Raw genomic sequence first — 10,489 nt, forward strand, 5'->3', positions numbered from 1 at the left:
ACATGTTTGATGGATGTCATTGGAAACAAATCAGCTCATTTCAGGGATTGTGGGGACGTGTTGCTTTTTGTGTTTCCACATCACAAAGTGATGGGTTTTCCAGAGAGTGGCCCCTCCACCACCTGCTCCCCAGGACCCTGAGGAACTGGTTCAATCTGCAGATTCCTGAGACTCACCCAAATAAGCGAGATTAGACTCTCTGGGAATGGGACTTGGCATCTCTATTTTTATAAAGCTTCTCAGGTGAAGTTTACGGATGCCTTTTACTGTTCTGTGTCGCTTTCCAGTGTGGCAAAATACTAAAGAAGGCTTTCTGCTCACTTAAGAGATGTGTGGCTCACTAAGAAGTTGCTTTACTGGGTGCACAGTCAGGCAATTCAGAATCAAGGAGTGAAGAAGGACAGAGAGACCCAGGAGGACCCAGCCAGTGCTGCTAGTTTTGTAACCAATGGGAAACAAAAGGTTTGGATTCATTGTTGTAACTTAGGATCCTCCAATCAGATCAAGGGCGAGGAGCAAGCAAGCCTGGAGTTCCTTAAAACAGTGCCCCTCAGACTTGAGGGTGGACCAGAATCACGTGGGCTTGTTGGACCACAGCTTCTTGGGCCCCACGCCCAAAGTCCGAATTCAATCAGTCTAGGGAGGGGCCAGGACAAACGGCTGAGCCCAGGTGTGAGGTGGGGACCCAACTTCTTATGAAGGAAACAGAGCTCTTGATCCCGAACAGGGTGCCTGTTCTGGGAAGCCTCAGTTCAGTTCAGTTCAGTCGCTCAGTCTTGTCTGACTCTTTGTGACCCCATGAATCGCAGCACGCAAGGCCTCCCTGTCCATCACTAACTCCCGGAGTTCACTCAGACTCACGTCCATCAGGTCAGTGATGCCATCCAGCCATCTCGTCCTCTGTCGTCCCCTTCTCCTCCTGCCCCCAACCCCTCCCAGCATCAGAGTCTTTTCCAATGAGTCAACTCTTCGCATGAGGTGGCCAAAGTACTGGAGTTTCAGCTTTAGCATCATTCCTTCCAAAGAAATCCCAGGGCTGATCTCCTTCAGAATGGACTGGAGGCCTAGAGGAGGAAAAAGGAAACTTTTCTTTCCAACTTCCTAGATTCTCTGGCTGAGGCCCTAGAAACTAAACTGACAAAAGACAGATTAACAAGAGAAAATCAGAGCATATAGCACATGCAGTATGCATATGCTGCTGCTGCTGCTGCTAAGTCACTCAGTCGTGTCCAACTCTGTGTGACCCCATAGACGGCAGCCCACCAGGCTCCCCTGTCCCTGGGATTCTCCAGGCAAGAACACTGGAATGGGTTGCCATTTCCTTCTCCAATGCATGAAAGTGATAATTGAAAGTCAAGTCGCTCAGTTGTATCCGACTCTTAGCGACCCCATGGACTGCAGCCTACCAGGCTCCTCCGTCCATGGGATTTTCCAGGCAAGAGTACTGGAGTGGGGTGCCATTTCCTTCTCCATGCAGTATGCATATACATGGGAGAAACTCAGCACTGGATAACTCAGAGGGGTGACTAGAACTTGGGCTTATATAGTTAGCATCTGAGCAAAGAACAATACACGTATAGAGAGGTGACCACGCACAGGAAAAGGGCTTTAGGCTTCCAAGGGTAGCAGACTGTGGGAAGACAAATGTGTGGGGTGAACTTAGAGAAAAGAAGGATTATTTTGGTGAGGTCTCTTATGTAGGTTCCTCTGGGTGCCATCTTGGGCTGGTCTAGAATTCTCTCTGGTGATTAAAAGTCTGAGTCTGCTTTTAGACAAATGTGGGTCGGATGGAGAGCTTTTTTGGCATTTGCTTTTTCTCAATAGTCTAAACTCAAAAATCCTTACACCAAAATGGTGAACTTTGGGGTTGCATAGTTTGATTCCTTATAAGGGCCATGCTTACTTGGCCCCATCTCTGGATTTTCTCTCTTGGAATTTCTTGTGTCCAGAGTCAACTTGGGGTCTCTTCTAAGATGAATGTCACTTGCCCCATTCTGTGCTCCCTAAGCCATTGTCCCTAGACAGGGTTTCTGGAGAAAATGACATTAAAGGATATGCCAGAGATCATATTCTGCGTAGGTTTTAGACCTTGGAGAGACCTTAGCAGTCATCTCCAGGGCAGTGCTCCTGTACCACTTGATGTTTTTGTTGTCCTTGACTTTGGACATTGTTAATTGAACTCTGCACTTATTCCCACCAGGCTTGGATCCAGCATCCTTTCAATACAATATAAAGCTTGATTGATTTAGGGCGATGCTTATTTATAACCCAGAATCAACCAAACTTCAGCTTTTGCTTATGGAGATGTGGAGCTCAAGAAGGAGAGATGGCTTGCTAAAGGCACAGATCTAGGCTAGGATTACTGGCATCCTGGCTCTAGGCTGAGATTTTTTTTCTTGCCTTAGTATATGGTTAGTTTTAGATAACTTTTCCAGAAATCTTGAAAATGGAGCATAAAATTTAATGGCTAAAATATAAATTATATGAAATACAGTCTTTTTTTCCCCCTATACCCTGGAAATTTCTTAAATGGTTCAAAAATTGTAAAGAACTGAGTATCTAAATAAACATTGTTAAGTGGTAAGTCTAACGTTGGCAACCTGTTATATTCTAAGAATAATGAGTAGATTCTGCACTATCTAGAATTTAGTGGTGTAACCAGCGGTTCATTTAAAAGAGGGGAACAAGATAACTTGCAAATACTCAAGTGCCTGCCATTTGCAAAGAATAGAGTATGTCTCACTTTGTTATCCCTCCTCTTCCACATCATATTGATCTTGGAGGGAGAGCAGTCTTCTGAAGAGAGATCTTAGTTCCCTGCCCAGAAATTGAACCTGGGCAGCCTGGATTAAAACCAGAAATTCTAGCTGCTAGACCACCAGGGACTAGAGGCTAGAAGCAAAGTGTGTATTAGTTGCTCAGTCATGTCCCACTCTTTGTGACGCAATGGGCTGTAGCCTGCCAGGCTCCTCTGCCCATGGGATTCTCCAGGCAAGAATACTGGCGTGGGTTGCCATTCCCTTTTCCAGGGGATCTTCCTGACCTGGGGCTCAAACCCAGGTCTCCTGCATTGCAGCAAGATTCTTTACCATCTGAGCCACCAGGGAAGCCCAGAAGCAAAGTAGCCCTGTTTTTTCCTTCCATTTGAAAGTAAGAATGTTTCAAGGAGTCAAAAACTATAAATACAGCTACAACATTTATTATTAGAGACATAGCATTGTATATGGGAAAGCACACAGAGAAACAATTTGCTTAAGACAGAAGCAAGGCAGAAATATATACACAGAGAGAAAGGGTGTGGGTTCCCCCCTCTAATGAGGAAGAGCATGGTAAAGAGATGATTTAAATCCTTTATATATGACCGTCCTCTTTGGTCTTTGTTTAACTTTGGCCAATTATCTTTTTTTTTTTTTTTTTTTTATCACACCTGACCGATCGGTCCTAGGACCCTCCCCAAGATGTGTGTTCAACATTTTGTAAAGATAGATCCCACTGCAGAGGCCTGTAGGTGCATGCCCACATTTATTATGGGATAGTGCCCCCCTCCCTTTTTGACCCCCAAGGATTCTTTCAGCACTTGTGAAGACAGGGAAATTTTCCTTGACTTGAGGAGAGGTCATCTTATCTTTTAACTTAAGCACAGCTCAGTTTTGCCACTAGCTTTGTCCTTGGAGTGTCGGGGTGGGAATAAAGCTTCAATTTGACTCCACTTGACAAATACCAGCTGTCCAGCCCAGGGGCCCATCTATCTCCTACTTCACTATCGGCACCTAATGTGTACAATTGCTTTTATTCCCAGGGACTTTACAGTTCTTACATGGGGAAGCTGCATTCCTTATGACCATTAACCAGAAGGATGCAGGGTCATGTCAAAGTGGCAGATTGGCTTAGTACAGCCTAGAAATCAGAAAAAGAAATCAGTAGAGAGACCACTCATACCTAATGTCAGCCAAGGGCATTCCTGTCCTTAAACTGAATGTTGCTTTGTCTACTAGGCAGCCTTATTAGACATTAGGAGGAAGAGCTTAGGATAAACTCAGTGGAGGTGGTTCCTACTGGAGGCGGCAGGAGGATGTGCTTGAGAATCCTGCCACTTGCCTCCCACCAGCTCCTCTGCTAACCTCCCCTTTCTTCACCCTCATTTCATTCTTTCCCCCACTGTCTTCTCTGTCTGTGGTTGTTATGTCTTTGCCAAGCCCTCAAGGTGGATTAGTTTATAACTTTAATAATGTGGTAAAGAACCTGGAGTTATTTTGCCCAGAAAAGGTGTATAAAGAAGGCTGCATCATTTTTGTTCGTGTTTCCCTGTAAGCAGCCATCTGCTTACTCATCATTGCTTTTGGAATTTTAGCCTTTGCATTGGACAAGTGTTCAGATTACTTTTAGCTTCAAGGATAATTAAGTCTATAAAATGTATGTTTGTTGCTTTTTGGTTGAATGTAGTAAATAGAGGGGGAAAACTGGAAAATGGGATGGAAATGTTCTAGAAAATTAACTCAAAGTAGATCTGTTGAAAATTCTGTAGGGGTATTAAGATACAATATCTTAAGGCAGCTTCCAAATAAGAAAAAATAGAACGCATTGTGGTAATTTGAAACAGGAATCTTCCTGTTGAAGAAAACATAGTTTCTGACTTTTTAAATTTATTCTTAGCTTTCCAATAAAATACCCAACATACAATACACACATGTATGTGCATGCACACGCACCCCTATACACACACACACACACACTGAGAGACCAACTGGGGAAAAGGCTAAGGCAATTGAGATCTTACAGACAGTGTATTAAAATTTCAAATTTTCTAAGAGCTTTGTATTAATAAATGTAAGTGGATTCTTTACTTGAGCTTGAATAAATTGGAAAGAATTTAGAATTAAGATTGGAAAACCATGCTTCTTCTTCCTTTTAGATAGATTTCAGACTTGCCTAGAATTGAGCAGTGAATAGTCTCATAATGTAGGCTTTAGTTTATGCCTTGAAAGTGAAAGTGATACTCGCTCACTTGTGTCCAACTCTTTGGGACCCCATGTACTGTAGCCCACCAGGCTCCTCTGTCCATGGGATTCTCCAGGCAAGAATACTGGAGTGGGTAGCCTTTCCCTTCTCCAGGGAATCTTCCCAACCCAGGGACTGAACCCGGGTCTCCTGCATTGGCGCGAATTCTTTACCATCTGAGCAACCAGGGAAGCCCTGTTCATACAAAGGCATTGATCACAATGAGCTTCCTCCTCCTGAAAGTTGACCACTTTTTGTGTCTCCCAAAAAGCAAATGTCATAGGCGCTTCTCACAGTCTTGCAGAGCCTCCCAGAAGCTGCTCAGTTAAAATGTCTGGCTGGCCCAAGGTTGGCCAAGGGGCAAGGTAGGACAGGCCAATCCAAATGTTGACTTTGGAATGAGAACTGGATTTTTCCAGGTAAGAATACTGCAGAGTGTTGCCATTTCCTCCTCCAGTGGATCTTCCAGACTCAGGGATCAAACCTGCATCTCTCAAGGCAGGAGGGTAGAGATATTGTGAGGCAAAAGAGCTGGAGTCCTAGCTTTAGGAATTCTAGGCAAGGTACTTCATCCTGAACTTCACTTTCCATGTCTATGAAATGGGAAGGTTATTTATTATCAGGCTCAAATTGGCTGTGGGTGAGATGATTCTTTAAATTTCAGAACACTCTACAGGTGTGAGGGGTCATGACCATGGTACCCTTAGCCTCCTGTGCACGTGTGTACAGGTTCCCAGCATGCATAGTAGGGAGTTCAGTAAACAGGAAGAAAAACAACCAGGAAGCAGAGGAAACTCGGTGACCTCCCTTTTGCCAAAGGTAAAGGGCATTTACATGAAATCCCTCCTGTGGTTGTGCCTGGAGGGCAGCTCCACCTGCTCAGCTAGATCTTTGTCTGAGCAGTCCGCTTCCTGGTGGGTACAGCCTCCAGAAGGTCATGTACCCAGCCTCAGCACTGCTGTTATCTTCCACATCGAGGTGTGTTTCCTTGCTGTAATCCCTTCATACCCAGATTGTCCATGCCTGGCATCAACAGGGAAACTCTTGCCAAGGGCCCTCTGGCCACAGAGCACTCCCCCCACCCCCTGCCTGGCCTCCATTACTTCTTTCCTTTGGAGGGGACAGGGCACAGGGCACAGGGGTTTCCCACCCTGCCTGCATTCTGCTTACATCTCCACACTGTGGAAAGGGAGTTGGTATCCCTGGATCCAGCTGAGAACAAACGGTCCCTCCTCTGCTTCTCCCTCCCTAACTCCTTGCTCCAGAGTCCTGGTGCCCAGGGTCACTGTGGGAGGCATTGCCAGCCCTGAGTTTGTTTCTCCTGTGCTTCCCCAGTCCCTCGCCATGTGCCTGGATGTGAGGAGCTGGAATAGAATTCACCTTGTGCTTTAGTTTATGCTTTACGAACTGCTTTCTCATTCATTATAGCCCTGGCTCTTCCTGCAGTTCTAAGTCATGTAGTGTGATGATCATGGTTTGTGTGTGTGTGTGTGTGTGTGTTACAGATGAGGAGACAGTGCTCCAGAGAAATCGATGACTCTTCAGCATGAAGCAGCCAGTAGTGGTTAAGTCTGGACATTGAATCCAAGTTACTGTCACAGTTTGTTTGTTATTGTCGAGTATTGAGTGTTTGCTCTGGGTTGGGTGCCAGGCTGGACACAGGGGTCAAAGGCAATAGAAATAGTTCCTGGCTACAAGGAGCTCTCAACAATACAGGTACAGAGCATGCAAACTATGAACCTGGATTGGGAGGATTTGCGGATTGATTCTGTCCAAGGGGAGTTGAAGGTCCTGTAATGGTTCCTAGAGTGGAATCCCCAGGGTTGATGATGAGTGGAGGTGATGAGTTGGGGAGTTGGAGGCCAGAGGACAAGGGAGACGCAAATGTCCAGTGGCTTGGAAGACAAATAGTCCAGTGTGCCAGTCCACAGTTTTGTGCCTTTTGAACACTTTTATTCCCTAAAAGATGAAGTTATTGTTTAATCACTTTTTCTTGGAGTATAGTTGATTTACAGTGTTGTGTTATGGATGAAATTATTATTGAAGTCTGTTCTTGTTTTGTTGCCACTCCAAACTATACAATGGAACTGGGAATCCCTGAGAACTGGAGTTTCTTACTGACTTCAGAAAGACTAATTTTCACAAGGTAAATCTATATGGTTAGACTCCTGGCTTGTACTGATACTGTCAAAGAAGAAAAATTGCCTTTTTGCAAAGTTTCAGTTCCGTTTTTGCATTATTTTCTTTGACATAAAAAGGTAAAATCAACCCAAGAAGAATATTGACACACTCAAACCTGTCCATTTCATTAGTACATCTGTTTCAATAATAAGTATTACTGATTATTTAGCGACAGGATCGCAAAACAGGTTATATATGATATTCTTAAATTGTAATGAAATCACTGTCAAGTCATAAGGGCTCAATATTCCTTGAAGAGCAGGTGATAAAATTCAGAAGATCAGTGTATGCAGTTTTCTGGGCTCTGCTGGAATGATGAATGGTTTGCCCTTGATTTGAATTGGGAAAGAGGTATAAGGCAAGATTGTTCATAGGTGAACTTGGACTTCATTATCAGGAAGTAGCTGGTGTTTCAGCACTGTTCTTTGAATGTATCTGGAGGCAGAGGGAGGGGACAGGAAATGAAGAAGGCATGGTCTGGGCCTCAGGCTCCATCTGTGCTTTGTTGATGCTGTTGTTCAGTTGCTAAGTCATGTCCAGGTCTGTGACCTCATGGACTGTAGCCCACCAGGCCCTGTGTCCATGGGATTTCCCAGGAAAGAATACTGGAGTGGGTTGCCATTTCCTATTCCAGGGGATTTTACTGACCCAGGGATCAGACCCGAGTCTTCTGCCTTGGCAGGCAGATTCTTTACCACTGAGCCACCTGGGAAGACCCCATCTGGGTTTAGGTGGTGCTTCCTGGCACAGCATCATTTAACTGTAGCACTGGTACTGCAACATAAACTCTTGGCCTGACTAGCAGCCTCATTTGTTTATTTTCTGCTTATGGATGTGTATATCCTCGCTGTTAAACATTTGCATATTATGAAATGTCTGACTTGCTAAGGGAGATTCTCTGAAATCATCACTCCTCTCCCCATCTCAGAGAAAACCGTCATTAAGGGTTGGGTATTCTTGCAATTATTTCTTTAACAAATGTATTGACGTATAGTTGATTTACAACATTGTGCTCTTCCTGCTGTATAGCAAGATGACTCAGGTATACCTATATATTCTTTATCATATATTTTCCCATATGGTTTATCGCAGAATATTGAATGTAGTTCCCTGTGCTATATGGTAGGACCTCGTTTATCCATTTCATGTACTTGTTTGCATCTGCTAGTCCCAAGCTTCCAATCCTCTCCCCGCCAGCCCCTCTCACCCTTGGCAACCACAAGTCTGTCCTGTACGCCTGTGAGTCTGTTTCTGTTTTGTACATGTGTTCATTTGTGTCATATTTTAGATTTCATATATAAGTGATAGCATATGGTTTTTGTAATTATTTTTGAACTCACTACTACTCATTTGTTTATTAACAGAGAAAAAGTCAAGTAATATATTTTGAGCTTGATTTGTAGCTTAATATCTCTATGCATTAAAAAAGTAAACAATCTCCATAGATCTGGACCTGCTTCCCTGTCAGGATGTGTCTCTGGTCAGCAGCTGGCCTGCCCCCTGTGCTCACTGCCCTCCAGTGACCTCTTTCAGATGCTAAAATAGCTTGGTTCCAGCATTAACATTTTCCTCAACTGGAGTCACTTAAATGCTCTGGCCATGGACAAGAGGTTTACTCAGGCATTGGCTTGTTCTTACTGTGTATGCCTCATGCCCTGGGACCTTGCCTTTAGTTCAATTCAGTCGCTCAGTTGTGTCTGACTCTTTGCGACCCCGTGGACTGCAGCACATCAGGCCTCCCTGTCCATCACCAACTCCTGGAGTTTACTCAAACTCATGTCCATTGAGTTGGTGATGCTATCCAACCATCTCATCCTCTGTCTGGGACCTTGCCTGGGCTTTCATTTTTCCTGAGTTGAGGCGGGGGGTGTCTTCCTGCACAAGGAGACTAAATAGCAGAGTGGATCAGAATTTGAATCCTGGAATTGGTGGCACACAGGTTCCTTGATCTCAGTGAGCCTCAGTTTCCTTGTCTGTAAATGGAAGTAATAATCCTACCGATGTTATAAATTTGTGCTTGTGAAGATGTGTTGAGGTCCTTTAATGGACCAGAACCTGGTGGTCTGGAGTCGACTGATAAGTAAGTAAAGGAGAGAGAAAGAGGCTGATATTCCTTGGTTTACACAGAAAGCCAATAAAGCCCCTGACACGGGACTTGCTCTGTTCACAGAGGCCTCGGGCACCCTCTCGATGGGGTGAAGACACAGAGCGCCTTCTCGAGAGGGTCTTAGAAGCCCGGGCAGGAAAGTGAACTCAGAGAGCCTCTGCGCTCCAGGGGACCAGCCTGAAAAAAAGGGAGAGAGAGAGAGAAAGAAAGAAAGAAAGACACGGGGACCAGAGCTCTGATGGAGCAAAGGTGTTTTAATCAACAGGGTGTGTATATATACTGTCTTACAAAGTAGTTATTCTCAGCAAAGATAACGATTAAAATCCCAGACTTACAAAACATAGGCAATCCATATTAAAGAGAGAGAGTTGTAAACAATCACTTTTACTGTATGGTTCACAAGAAGGAAGAGGGTACTTATCACCATATAGAAACACTAATGAAGGAAATGCCTGGATTCCTCAGTCCCAGGAGAGGCTTGCCTCTCCTCTTAATTCCTGAATATTCAGGAATTAATAAGGAGCAGAGAATTCCTGACAGATCCAAAACAGCACACAGGAAGCCTCCTGTTAAATGCTTCCTGACAATTCCCCCTATTTTATTATATTTGTAAAAAAGGTCTTGACCAAATGAGTTTGGTTAGTATTAACCAACCTTATAGAAAGGCGACTGTAAACAACAAATATAATTATCAAGACAATCACCAAAGTTACAGTTCCAGACCTGATACTGTGGGTAATACTTTGAAACCATCCTCGAGGGTCTAGCCCGGATAATTTGTTCAGCTAAAGTTTCCAAATTAGGGGAAGAGGGCAGATTTTTAGAAAAAGTTTTAAAGATTTTCTTTTGCAATAATTGTACATGCAGAGAGGCATTATTATGTATATTTTGTAAATGAAATTTAATTTTTCCCAGTTGTAGGCACTATGATTGAATTGAACAGGAGTAACACAAAATTGAGTAGCTTAAAGAAATAGAGGAGTTAAGACAAGTATATAGTTTGCAATCAATACAAGTTACAGAATGTAAAAGTCTTATTAAATTGTAAATTTTCTATGGCTATAACAAAAGGAAGTGGGACACAGGCCTGTATAAAACATGACTGATTGTAGCAAAAGAAATAGTTAGTATGACCACGACTGGTCCCTATGAAATGTCCAGTCCAAGTCCCAAGTTTTTCCGCGCTCTTGTGCTCACAGCAAG

Source organism: Bubalus bubalis, chromosome 23 (genome assembly GCF_019923935.1).
Source record: "Bubalus bubalis isolate 160015118507 breed Murrah chromosome 23, NDDB_SH_1, whole genome shotgun sequence".
In the NCBI taxonomy this organism is placed as follows: domain Eukaryota; kingdom Metazoa; phylum Chordata; class Mammalia; order Artiodactyla; family Bovidae; genus Bubalus; species Bubalus bubalis.